This window comes from Oryzias latipes, chromosome 3, assembly GCF_053564925.1.
Source record: "Oryzias latipes strain Hd-rR chromosome 3, Olatipes_Hd-rR_3.1".
Lineage (NCBI taxonomy): Eukaryota > Metazoa > Chordata > Actinopteri > Beloniformes > Adrianichthyidae > Oryzias > Oryzias latipes.
In genome coordinates this window covers 7,759,460-7,773,700 of record NC_136239.1, presented here as the reverse complement: position 1 = coordinate 7,773,700, position 14,241 = coordinate 7,759,460, and the positions used below count along the sequence as shown (strand labels likewise).

At 39.7% G+C, this 14,241-nt stretch overlaps 1 long non-coding RNA gene across 1 annotated transcript; it reads right to left on the bottom strand.

Annotated features, from left to right (window-relative positions):
• Positions 1 to 11,232: 11,232 nt before the first annotated feature.
• On the bottom strand, positions 11,233 to 13,932 carry LOC144991151 (uncharacterized). The gene is made up of 3 exons (XR_013655078.1): positions 13,684 to 13,932; positions 12,233 to 12,325; positions 11,233 to 12,154 (listed from the first exon to the last, which is right to left on the bottom strand). It is a non-coding gene; the product is annotated as an uncharacterized LOC144991151 (long non-coding RNA).
• Between the last annotated feature and the right edge of the window lie 309 nt (positions 13,933 to 14,241).

Sequence of the window (14,241 nt, the reverse complement as noted above, 5' to 3'; positions counted from 1 at the left end):
GGTAAAACATTCGGCTAGAATGCCTTGGAACAGGACTGGTCTGTCCCCCCTTGCGCTCCAAATAGGAAGGACCCCATAGTTTTCTAATGAGAAATTTGCAGCTACTCTGTCTCTATATTAGTCAGAATAACCATTCTTTTTCTTCTTGTTTGACCTGTCCAGCAAATGAACACACATATTGCAGCTAAGTGCCTTGAAGTTGTGATGGACAGGTTTTGCTTTTACAATCAGCATTATTTGTTACTCTTCAAATGTGTTCATATAAACTCCTTTTGTAACTTTATTGAGTTTTAGCCCCTCGGACAGGACAGGGGTGGGGGGTTATGATAATACAAGGTCATGGGATGGGTGCTCATACACACACATACACGTACCATCACACGGCATCCACACAACTGTTTACAGGTCTGAAGCATATCTTGTTCCTATGGAAGACTTTCTGCCACACGTCACTCCTCGTGCACACAAACATTGACACCCACCTCCAACAAATAAACAAATAAAACATCCCCTATGCCCATGTTTAACCAGAAGAAATGAGCATGTAAACTGAATCACTGTGTTTCCTGATATCTACTTGATCACATTGAATGCTTCGGTGTGAGAGTAGGTATCAATGATCAGAGCCCCCCAGAGCCACAGCAGACAGAGCAGCTGTCTGGCCCGGCAGGCACCCAGGACACCCCCCCCCCCCGACAGACAGATGCCCAGGAGCAACCACCCACAAGCGTACCCTGGGAACAGAGAGCGTGCAGGGGATGGCCTCAGCCATGCAGGAACCTCCCCCTCCCCCCAGGAGTCCCAGGCCCAGACCCAAGCCCCAATCACACGAAAACGTACACCAGCGCCCAAATGAAAGGAATGCCACTCCCGGGTGGTCCTGAGCCCCAGAAGCGACCATGCCAGCCCAGCACCTCCACCAGCCCGCCCATCAGCCCCACCAAGACCGAAAGGGGGAAGAGGCCAGGACCGGCCTCCCGGGACTGGTCCCTGGGCCAAGTCGGGGCCCAGGGACAGCAAACAAGAGGACAGGGCTCCAGTTGCTGGAAGCAACGATGGAAAAATATTGGGGTATCCCTGTGCCCTGATGTAGAGAACCCCACACCTGTTTCTTATTAGTCTAAAACAGAGGTGGACAAACTTTTTCACTTGTGGGCCACAAAGGATTCTAAAATTTGACAGAAGGGCCGGATTATGATGCAGAGTTTTGGGAATCCACTTCATAAAAGAAATAAAATAACAGAATCTGGACAGAAACATGCTTTCATTTTGACTTTGACTCAAATTTATATTTTAAAACAGTCAGTTTTTAATGTACAATAATGGAATTTTTATTTCAAAACTGTGGCTTTTGTCCTGATTTTTAGTGCCAACAGCTCCAATTGGTTGATGTTACTCAAGGAAAAATGCACTTAGAGAAACGCTGTGTTTATGTGGTGCTCAGAAATATGACTCTCCAACTCAGAAAACACACATCAAACACGCAAAACCTTTCAACCCCACATGGCAAATGGGCCCTGGCTGATTGTGTAGTAACAGAATTTGTTCATGGTTGCACATTTCTTCTCTTCTTACTGCCTTTTACGCCTTGAGACGCTTAGGGCAGCAACGAAATCTTTCCACTTCTGACGGTCGCGGGCCAGGGTGATGATGGTTCCCAAGGTGTGTCCAAATTCCTTCAGCTCGGTTTCTACTGTTCGGCGCCAGGTGATCTTCGGCCGTCCTTTTTTTCTTTTTCCATCTGGTGTCCAATGTAGTGCTGTCTTTATTATTGTGTGGTTTTCACTCCTGAGTACATGTCCTATCCATGTCCAGCGTCTTTTGAGGATAATTGATGACATGTCTTCTTGATTGCTGCGGAGGAATAGATCTTCATTGGAGATCTTTTGGGGCCAGAAAATTCTTAATATCCTCCTTAAATTTTTGGTGTGGAAGGTCGAAAGTTTGGTCAAGTCCTGCTGTGTCATTCTCCAGCACTCTGCTCCATACAGTAATACTGACAGAACACAGCTGCTGTAGAGCTTCAGTTTTGTCTTAGTGCTGTACTGTGATGTCTTCCAAATATTGTTCATGCTTATGAATGCAACCCTGGCTTTATTAATCCTGTTCTGTATGTCCTTATTACTTCCACCTTCTGATGTGATGATGCTACCCAAGTAAGTAAAGCTTTCAGTAAATGGTAAATTCTGATCATTGACCTTGATGGGGGGCTGTGACGTAGTATTCAAGGTCAAAATCGCTGACTTGCTTTGGTTGATTTTAAGACCAACCTGGGATCCAAATCGGCTTAGCCGGTCAGTCTTGTCTTGCATATGTCGGTGAATATGAGAGATCAGTGCCAGATCGTCAGCAAAGTCGAGATCCTCGAGGGTGGAGAAGAGTGTCCATCTGATGCCAGTTGGTCCTGCTTCAGTCGTGCGCCTCATCACCCAGTCTATCACTACGTTGAAGAGGAGAGCTGACATCACACATCCTTGACGGACTCCAGTTTTCACTTCAAACCAGATGTCACTTCCTCCCACACAGCATCTATAGTTGTTATAGAAGCTTCTTATCAGTTTTATCATGTGGGTCGGTACTCCATAAGCCCTCAAGATTCGCCACAAGCTGTCTCTGTGCACACTGTCAAATGCTTTTTCAAAGTCTATAAAGTTAACGAAGAGCTGCTGCTGCCATTCAGCACTTTGTTCTATTATGTTTCTCAGAGCAAAAATCTGTTCCGTGCATCTTCTCCCTTTTCTAAAACCGGCTTGTTCCTTCCTAAGTATTGCATTCACAGCTTCCGATAACCTATTGATGATTATCTTGGCCATAATCTTGCTGGGGATGGACAGAAGGGTGATACCACGCCAGTTGTTACATTCGCTGAGTGTGCCCTTCTTTGGAATTTTGATGATTACACCTTTAGTCCATTCTTCTGGTATGCTTGCTGATATCCAAACGGTTTTGAAAAAAGGTTGCAATATTTTTGATGCTGTTTCTGTGTCCGTCTTGAACAGTTCAGCATTCAAATTGTCGTGACCTGGTGCTTTATTGCTTTTCAGTGACTTGATAACTGAGACAATTTCCTCCTTTGTTGGTGGGTCTGTGTTGATGTCTAGGTCTGTCTTTCCTTCTGGAATATCTGCTCCTTCTGTTGGTGGATCTCTGTTCAAAACTTCCTGAAAATGTTCAGCCCAGCGGGCATCTTGTTCTGCTTCTGTTGTGAGAAGCTTCCCCTGTTTATCTTTAATTGGTAAGCTGACAGTAGGTTGCACATTTAGTGACATTTAAAGCCCAGTCCAAGAAACGGTAGAGATCTATTTTATGTTGCCTCTTTTGTAATTATATCATGAAGAATGTTGGAGTTGGACAAAAACCGAGAAAATCAGGCAGAATGAAGTTATTATGGAGACACTTGTAACAGTCAGGGGGGTAGCAGTAGCTCTTTTGGGACTTTCAGGTGTCCTTTATTGATGAGGTCATCAGTTTTTGCCTCACAGCCACGGGACTGGGCCTGAAACCGTGCTGTACCTCGTTTTTTTTATATGATTGTAGTGCTCGGGTTGTGACGCTTCTGTTTTATTTGTGTATATTTTGAGACAGTACCCATCCAACTGGGCTTTTTAAAGTGGATGATAATTATTAATAAAGCGCCAAACACTGTTGGAGCCCCAGAATCCCCGGAATTTGTGAATTTGTGTTTTTGCCGCCATCCTGACTCTTTCTTTCTGCTGAGCTCCCGTTGTCTTTTGCACATCCTGTGATCGTTACGCATTCTAGTAATTAGTAAGCTGTGCGTACTGGCTTCTTACTGACCATGGGCAAATACTGCACGCACATAGTGTGCAGGTGATATGTAATTGCCCGTAGGATGACCGTAGAATGACCACACAAATGATGCTCTGGCTAATTTCAAAATTCGAACAAACAGGCTACACACAATGAACATGCACTTGTTCAAACGACAGTAATGGGCTTCGTGTGGTGTTAAAAAATAAAAATCCCATACGCTGGGCTTGCATCTCACCTGCTCCACCCTTACTTATCCTTGCATGTTGTTGAGGTTTTTGCCACAATGTGCAAATGTGCATGAACATTTTCACTCTATAGGTCCACCAAGCTGTGCATGACCCTGGTACTTCATGAAGCCCACCTGTGTGACCCATACAAGTTTGCACATTTTTTGCCCACAGAAGCCCGTATCCACCTGTAAGGGTTCCTGGTAGTTGTGACTAAGGCTTAACAAAACTTCTGAAAGTGTACCAGAATCATGAAGTCACCAATATAAGACCTAACTGAAAGGTTTTCAGCTGTGGCCTCCTTTTTAATTATATAATAAAAAAATACAATATGTTCCAAGTTTAACATATTTAAATATTTTATCTCCAATAAGTCCAAGACGTTACTTTCACATCAATGAAGAACCCTAGTATTGTGTGCAACACAATACACTAAAGGAAACACAAATTCCCAGGCAACTGGAAATATTTTTAATGAAAACATTTGAAGATTATTCCACTGATGTTAAATCACCCAGTTGCTTGTTACAGACAAACCATCGCAGAAAATTGACGTTTTCTGTTTGCAATTACAAGAAGAGACCAGCAGAGGGCCCCTGTGGTTCACTCAACAAAAGCAAGCTTGTGGAGGCCATTGTTTTCTTTCCCTAAACAATTGCAGGTCATTTCTGTTCACTGCAACAATATCTGCATCAACTAACCTAAACATTTAAAAGTCGTATTTTCAACAAACAAAAACCTAAATTTTTGCATTCCTTCATAGCTTTCAGATGCACTGCGTGATGAATCTTTTTTAAAATATATATACATGTTCAATATTTTGTGGGTAGCATGTTTTTCTACCCCTCTTTAGTCTCTCATTTGAAGCAAAATATAAAGCAGAGCCTGGTAGTCTATGTGCATGTGTCTAATCTGTATTTCTGAATGTGGAGTCATTGAACAAAAGTACCTGAGACATCAGGGGGAAGTCATAATGCTGAAGCAAAAATCAACAGTCAGTTTTTATAAGTGATAGGAGCTGAAGAAAATGTAAATGTGGTAACAAAGGATCAAAAATATGGGTTTTAACCCTGTGAACTCGTATTCCCAAGGTCATCAAATGAACAGTGATTCAGGAAGCTGGGCCTTTCCAGGACAAACATGTACAGGATGCATTCCTCGTTCTTGATAGCCCAACAATACAATGGGCTTTGCTCCCAACCCCTGGTACACTCTAATGCTAATGTGCAAAAAAACGTTACAATCCCAACCTAATATGTGTTTTATTGACAGCTTGGATTCATTTTGATAGACTTCACACTATCACAATATGAAACACAAAATAGAGAAGAATGTGGAAAACTGAGGAACTGTTTTCACAGAAAAGCAAATATATATATACAGTACAGACCAAAGGTTTGGACACACCTTCTCATTCAAAGAGCTTTCTTTATTTTCACGACTATGAAAAGAGTGTGCACAGCAGCCATCAAATCAAAAGGTTGCTACTCTGAAGAACCTACAATATGACATATTTTCAGTTGTTTCAAACTTTTTTGTTATGTATATAAGTCATGTGGCATATAGTCATGAAAATAAAGAAAACTCTTTTAATGAGAAGGTGTGTCCAAACTTTTGGTCTGTACTGTTTATACATAGTTTCGTCTGAAAAGCTTAAGAAAAGCATGACATAGACCCTTTAAATAAGAATCCCCCGCTGCAAATATTTTAATTTTGTAAAATGGAACATTGAACATTTTCAAGTCTACTCTTTCATTGAGTTTAAATCTACAGTGCATGACAACTGCAACAAGTCAGAACAGCTGGTGACGTAATGGTAATGTGATCTCCCTGCTTTGATCAAAGCTTGGAACAGTGGCTATGTCTGAATTCCCTCCATAATCCCTAACTACTAAAACACTATATAGTGCAAGACTGTAGTTCCCTGGATTTTAAAAGCAATTCGAACTCCATGCTCACTACCATTGTTTTTGACCCATATGACATCACAGGAATTCGGAAACAACTGATGTTTGAACAGAACACCAAATCAATCACAAATAAACCGTTTTTTTTCTTCATCAGTAAGCTTCCTCCTCCACCTTCTATCATGATATAAACAGTCTCCATATTCTTCACTGCTCCTGTTCATCACTGTGATCTGTTACCGCCATGGTAGCAGTAAACACTTCACGTTCTATGGTGGAGGTTCTCCGTTGACTGGAACTGTCCAGAACATCTCACAGTCTGGATCCAGTCTGGATCTGAATCCAGTCTGGATTGAAATAGGTGGAATTTAGAGGCAAAGTCAGAATCAGAAACCAAATTATCTCTTATATTCATAAAAAAAACAGGAGGACCCAGAAAAATGTAAAATTATTTATCCCACATTGGACAGTAACTAAGAATTTCTGTGATTTTTTTTTTACATCAGCAAATGAATTCAACACTCTCATTCTAGTATGGATAGTGTTAGATTTGTTGGTTCCTGGTGGGAAATGCTCAGAAACAGAGACAGATTGAAAGGTAGAATACAGGGTTATGGTAATAAAGCTTGCAGTGACCAGTGGGACAATGCTGCACTGAGTTAAGCAGATGTTTGTTTTTCTCCTAAATATTTGAAGCTCCTTTAAGGAACGTCTGCCAAAGTTTGGTCAAGAGCAGCTAGCCAGAAATGTGAAACTTAGGTTTAAGTTAATTTGTGAAAGTAGTAATATTCTCTCATTTCGTTAAGGACATTTTTACAGGGTTTCAGACATTTTTATGATGTCCTAATTTATTTGTAGAATTTTCTGCTCTTAACTGTTTCTTGAAACCAATAAAAGCTCAAGAACTTTGATCCTATTCATTTGTTTGTTTGGAAGTGCAGCAGGATTGTGATCATTTCACTCAGCAAACTGTTTTCCCTCCCAAAGCTTTGTTTGCTTTATCAGGTTTGCAGATGAGAAGTGAGAAAAGAGCTTTTGTCATCTGTTCATGTCCCACTTTTCCGCATCCCCACTTCCCTTTTGTGAGTTCGTCTGCAGGATCTTCATTTAACTCAAGGTCTTGTGGCATTCAGGGTCAAAGGTGGATCCCATCACTGCTGTCCATCAGAGCAAGGGTCACGAACTAAAACCCTGCCCGACCTTGTTAGCCTGCTGGATGGTCGCGTACGGACAGAGAGTGGGCCAAAGAGGGGGAGGGGGTTCAAAATGAGGTTCTTAAAAGACAGACAGAAGTAAATCAGCAAGAGACGGTTATGTCTTTTAGGGGCAGATGATTTAAAATAGCAGCTTTCCTAAATGGAGATTGAAAACCACGCCATTAAAGAATGACACTGGCCTGAGGAGATTCAGGTGTCATGCAGAGTTCAGGGTGGACATTTGTTCTGTTTAGATGTTTGCTTCACTGAGTTCAGGGACAAAGTCAAGCACCAGCTTTGAGTCATGGCACAGAGGAGCTAAACGAGCAACATTCACAGCTTGTAGATGTAATAAATCCAAGAGCAACACGAAAGGCAAGTAAAGCACAACCAGAAAAACCATCTGAGCTTGGTGTTATGTTTTTGTAGTTTTGTAGCGTTTCTTCATGGGTTATGGAGCATTTCCATAATCCGTCTGGCTCAACTTAAATTTAATGTATTTCCACTTGGTGGCATACCCGCTACTTTTGGTATCTTCTATGCCTAATTCTGTGACTTAAAAGATCTTGTTCTGCTTTGAGGGATTGCTTTGCTCCACCTCTAGTGGAGTCCAGTCAGAGGCATAACGCCTGCAGCTTGAGAGGGTAAGACCAAACGTTCAACCATCTGAGCAGGGTAGGCCATCAGGGCCTTTAAGGCCTCCTATGGTGGCCTAAATTTACGTTGAAAAGTTCTTTTTTTTCACTAATAAGTAATTGAATAACCGTACTTTATTTTTTTTTTAAACCCACAAAAGTTATTCTTTATAGTCTATTGTCTTTTTGTCTTATTTCACTCGGTTCAACTAATGACAGTGTTGTACATTATAGTAGTTTTCATCCAATCATATTTCAGCTGGCCAATGTTGTCAGTTTCAATGAAATCTGCCAAAGGCCTACAGAACTCACAGAACAGTGTTGTGGGGATGTGGAATCTGTCAAAAAGAAAGTATTAATAAAGACTAATTCGTACAATTAATAGCTTGTGCACAAATCTGCAGAAAAATATGAATAACAAATCGTTTTACGTTTAAAATGATTGTTCTGAATATGATTTGTCTTAGTTTTGAACAGGACTTTTCTTTGTCTTGAAAAGGAAATTTGCCCTGTTAAACTCTGTCAAAATACGCCACAGGGTCACAGGCATATACATCGAGTCCCGAAACATTGATTGTTCAAATTTGCAAATGCATTTTGAAGTTTAGTTATGAAACTATCTACAGAATATGGAACATTCCTTTGATATCATAACCATATCTCAAACTTGGTTCAGCAGCAACAAGGACGCTGACTTTGAATTGGAAAACTATGAACTCAACTATGTGAACTGAGTAAACAAAAAAGGTGGAGGTGTTGCAATATATGTGAAAAAAATACTAAGTTTACAGTAATTGATAAATTGTCAGTTGCAGTTGATGGAATCCTGGAATGTCTTACAATTGACAAATGTAACGATTCAGGGAAAAATGTCATTATAAGCTGTGTATATTGGTCACCAGGTTCAAGCTTAGAAGTCTTCAGTGACTGGATGGAAAAGATGTTTACCTCTCGAAATAACAAAATATTATACATCTGTGGAGATTTCAATAACGATCTGATAAACCCCAGCAAACATAAAGCCCCCGACGACTTTATCAGCAGAATGTATGCAATGAGTTTATATCCAACCATAACAAGACTCAACAGAATCACTTCTCAAAGTGCTACTCTTATTGATAACATATTTACCAGTACAAATAATATAGAATACACTCATATGAGTAGACTAATGATATGTGACATAATTGATCATTTACCAATTTTTGCACTGTTTGACATCAATGTGAAGACAAAGAAAATTATAAAAGAACCAGTCTACAAAAGGTTGAGAAACGAAAAAACTATTACCGGTAATTCTCTTAATAATGACTTATCCAGACAAAACTAAGACTGTACAGAGAGAAAGATGTGGACATCGCTTATACATGTTTTTTTTTTAGAAATATTTAGCTCACTTTACAATAAGAACTGTCCAATTTCTAAATTCAAGAACAAATTTGCCAAATACCCTTAGTTAATTACAGGTCTACAAAATGCTTGTAAAAAGAAAAATAACCTTTATAAAAAATTCAGAGGACAAGAAAAAGCGAACAAAGATATAAGTTATGTCTGAAATAATACGGCACAGTAAAAGTGTACTTCAATAATCTACTGAATGAAAATAACAACAACATGAAGCGAGTTTGGGAAATATTACATAACATCATTAAAAAAGGGACAAAAAGCGAACATACCCAGATTACTTTACAGATGAAAAGGGAAAAAGCTATAATATCAATAAAGTAGCAAACAGCCTCAATAACTATTTTGTAAACGTGGGTCCAGAGTTGGCAGCAGAAATTCCAAAATGCAAAACCAGCAAAGACATTAATCCACCCGTCGAAAGGATCCAACACTCAATCCTTCTCTCTGATGTAAATGAAAATGAGCTGATATCAATTATAAATACATTCAAGAGAAAAACTCAAAAGATTGTGAGGATCCAGATGTGACAGTGGTGAAAAAGGTAATTTATAGTATCTCTAAGCCTCTAACATACATATGTAACTTATCATTACGAACAGGGAGATTCCCAAACCAACAAAACTAGCAAAAGTGATTCTTATCCATAAGAGTGGAGACAAACACCAATTTATAAACTATGGACCTGTTTCTCTTATCCCACAATTCTCAAGAATTTTAGAAAAAACATTCAATGATAAATTAGTCACATTTATTGATAAACATAACAACATAAATAAAAACCAATATGGTTTTAGAGAAAACATTGACATTGAATCATTGGCTATCATTGATGCTGTGCTGGAAATCACAAATGCTCTGGACAAAAAGAAATATGCAGCTGGAATTTTCATTGACTTAAAAAAATCATTTGACACTTTCAGTCATGACATCTTACGTGACAAACTGGAAGTGGATGGGATAAGAGGAATAGCGCTAACTTGGGTTAGAAGAAAAAAATTTGTCAAGATTTTACATCAGAAACCATTGAGATAAGTTATGGTGTCCCAAAAGGATCCATTCTGGGCTCGCTGCTATTCAATATTTAAAATTATATATTCAATGTTTAGAAGCTTATGAAACTCATATTATTAGCTGATGACACAAATATATTTTACAGACAATCATTGGGAACTTATCAATGTGATAAACACAGAGTTAAACAAAAAAAACACTAGATGGATTACAACAAATTATCTTTAAACCTAGATAAAACCAAAGTGATGTTTTTTGGTAACTACGCCAACACCAAGCTCTCAATAAAAATAAATAATGTCTCAATTGAAAGTGCTACAGAAATCAAATTCTAAGGGGTTGTTATCGATGACAAACAAAGTTGGAAGCCTCACATCAGACACATACAAACTAAAGTCTCAAAAAGAATTTCTATCATAAATAAACATATATTAGGATACAACAGTAGACATTTATTGTACTGCTCCTTAATACTACCACATTTCACCTACTGTATAGAAATTTGGGGGAATAATTACAAGAGTTCACTTCATCCTCTCTTTTTAATTCAGAAATGATCCATCAGAATTGTACATAAAGCCGGCTGTCTTGATCATATAAACAATTTATTTTATCAATCCAGACTTTTAAAACTATATGACTTTGTTGATTTTTACACCACACAACTTCTATACAGAGCCAGTGGGAAATTGTTACCACTCAATATTCAAAAACAGTTCTTAGATAATGAAGGAGGCTACAGACTTAGGGGATGCAGGAACTTCAAGATCAATTTGATAAGAACCACAAAGAAAAGTTTTTATGTGTCGGTGTGTGGCACTAAACTTTGGAACGGGATAAGTAATGAGCTCAAACAAATGTTCAAATATCCAAATATTCAAGAAAATGTATAAAGATATTTGAGGATATTGAAGATAAGAGGAATTAAGGATCAACAAGTGTTTGAATAATTCCAAATACATGTGTGAACTTGATTGTGGTGAAATAATCAAATAATTACAACCAATGAATATAACATTGTGTAATGTGCAACTGATGATTACTGAAAGTTTTAATTGCACTCAATAAGCTATTGTTTTTCTTTACTTGATCTGCAATGTGTAGCAATTATTACTGGTTTAATGTGATAATGTGTTCTAATGATAATCAATGATTATTACCGTTACTGTCTACTGAAATCCTGAATGAATGTTTTCTGAAGATAAACAATCATTACTAGGCACTGGAATTTGTTACTTGAAAAGAATCTATCGGATCAGTACCAGATTGCAAAAATTATGTAAAACAATAAAATAAACGATATAAGCTCGCTTTTTCCTTTCCAAGCATTAAATTAAACTTTACTTGACTTTAGTTAATGACCACTATATTTAATTAAGCAAATGTGATTTAAGTGTCTTTTTTTGTTCTTTTTTCTGTTTTTTTAATCTATGCATTTCCTCATTTCAGTAATGAGTTTTATAAATCTGTGTAAAGTTTTTATTCATTTGACTACAATGCTTGAAATAAATCAATAAACCAAATTAAATCAACTAAAATAAAATGGAACTTCTTATAATGTTAGTGATTCCATAGCGGGGAAATTAAATTATGATGGCTCTATTGAAAATTAAATAAACAGATAATAATACAACTGTCATGGTAAGTTTTGATGAAGCAGACCCAGACGCTGAAAACCCGGAAGGAAACTCAGGCGAGTAGCGATAAACAAAGAGTGTTTAATTTCCAAGCAGGAAATAAACAGTTCAGGGTGTTTGTTACTCCTTGCTAGCTTAGAGCTCTGGGGGTGAGTCGGCGTAGCAGCAGCTCGGAGCGTCTTGACAGCTCGGCTGAGAGCGTGGCCTTGCTGGAGCGGAGCGAGACGTGTGGAGAGGATCACCGTGCACTGCCTGATGTCTTGGGACCCGTGGCGAGCGCGGAGCGAGACGTGACTTGAGGCGAGACCGGAGCGGAGCGTGACGAAGATCTCCCAGGTGGACACTCGTGGATTTGGGAACCTGGAGGCGGATCGATAAGCAAGGTAAGTGAAAGGCCAGAACATGAATCAGAGCAAGACTTGATACTCAGACATGCACCAAGGTAGGCAACGGACTGGCGATGAATGCTGGGCTGGATCTCCTTATGAAGGCGGTGAGATGATGAGCAGAGTGTCCACAGCTGGTTCCAATCTTCAGGTGCACAGAGAGAGGGGAGGGGGAGGAGCACTGACAGAGGCCACCATGACAACAACGATCTACAGTCACATTTTTTCGGTGCCGGGAGTCAACAGCTCATCGTGTAAACAATGCACCAGAGGATCGTTTCAGACCCAGAAGTGGTGAAAAACAGCCCAGAAAGCTGAAGCAGACATGCCACTCTACTCATTAGGTGTAAAGAAAAGGTGCATGTCGGTCAAAATTGGTTGATAATAATTGGATAATGAAACAAAACAGCGTATCTAACTCAAAGCTAAGGTAGGCTAATAACTGGCAGCTGCCCTTTGCTGCAGCAAATAAAAGATCAAATAAAATGTAAGTAGGATCAGAATTTTTTTTAAATTTTCTTTCTTTGTAACTATCACTACGGTCAGCCACCAGTTAACCTACTTTAGCTCTGAGTCGACTTTCTGATTTTGTCTTTTTTCCATCCGTTTTCTTAACTACCTAAATCCCTTTCGGGGTCACGATACTGTCAGAGCCTGTCCCGGCTACTGTTGGGCGAAGGTGGGGTAAACCTGGACTTGTCTAGGGACTGGAGCGAGCGGGCATGCCCGGTACCAGAAATAAACTAGCCAGCTTCCCTGTCGCTGCCCGCCGCCGCCGCCAGCTACCGTTGGCCAGCAGGCAGATGGGAGAGCGGTGACAGCAGAGAAGCGGGGATCCCTCCGCTGTCTGATCAGGGTTTTCTTATTTTGTTTCGTCATTGTCTTATTCTCTTCTATTTATTTTAACAAACATGGACTTTTTTTGCACCTAATAAGAGGGATGTCTGCTGCTCTCTTTCCCACCACTTCCGGGTCTGTTGCATTGCTTATTCGATCAGCTGTTGTGGCCTCACTACAAAAAAATGTTGCAGGACATGGCTGTTAATATCTTCTTTTTCATTTAGCAGAGCTATGGTATCAAGTTAATTTTCCTGCAAGGTGATCGATACCATTCTAAAAAGTTTAATTCAGCTTTAGTTTAATAATAATGCACATGCTCACTCAGCTGAATCGATGTTTCATGACTCGTATACATACATTATATTCCTGTGACCCCTTGACGTATATTTCACAGTTTGTTGACAGGGGGAATATTTCTTATTCAAGACAAGCAAGAGTCGCGTTCAAAGAAAAATATTATTCAAAACAGACATGTCAAACATAAAACTCAATGTTGTATTCATAAGTTTTATTTTAAATAGTGCACAAAGTATTGATTTGTGCACAATTTTGTATTTTTTCATAAATTTCTTGTTCTTGGGGTAAGAACGGGCGGCAGGTGTGTGAGGGAGAAAAAAGACATTTACTAAGAAAAGATGGGGAAAATAAAAGATGGAGACCAACCTTCTGCGAAAGACACGTAGTGTCTGGGTCTGTTCCTTTTGCTGCTGCTGAACCGAAGATACCGAAGGGTTTAACCAAGAGGACGGCCTCGCCCGAGAAGCTGAAGCAGGAAAGGTTCATACTGGCGACCACAAAGAAACAGGGCTTCGGGCAGCGGGAGCATCCAAGCAGCAGTGGTGAGGCTCCCTGCAGTTAAATCCGTGGCACAGTTTAAAAGTGTAATGGCTGCCCCCGGTGAATACCTGGCAGAAAGGGATGCGCAAGGGGATGAGCAACAAACCTTTCAAACCCCTTCATGGCATTGACATTAATTGATGAGAGATAATATAACTCTGGAATGGAGAATGCAGGTGCTAATGAAAAGGGCAGAGAACATGTTAACACGTTCGATTCCCTTGGATTCAGGCAGAGAGTGACTCAATCGCCACTACGTGAAACTTCTCAACTTAAGTTTTCACGCACTAACCCATTTGCAGAAGACATCAATCAAAATTACTGCGCATCTACCGGGGAATGTTGTGAAGTGCAACACACTGAATGTTATCCTCAGTCACAGTT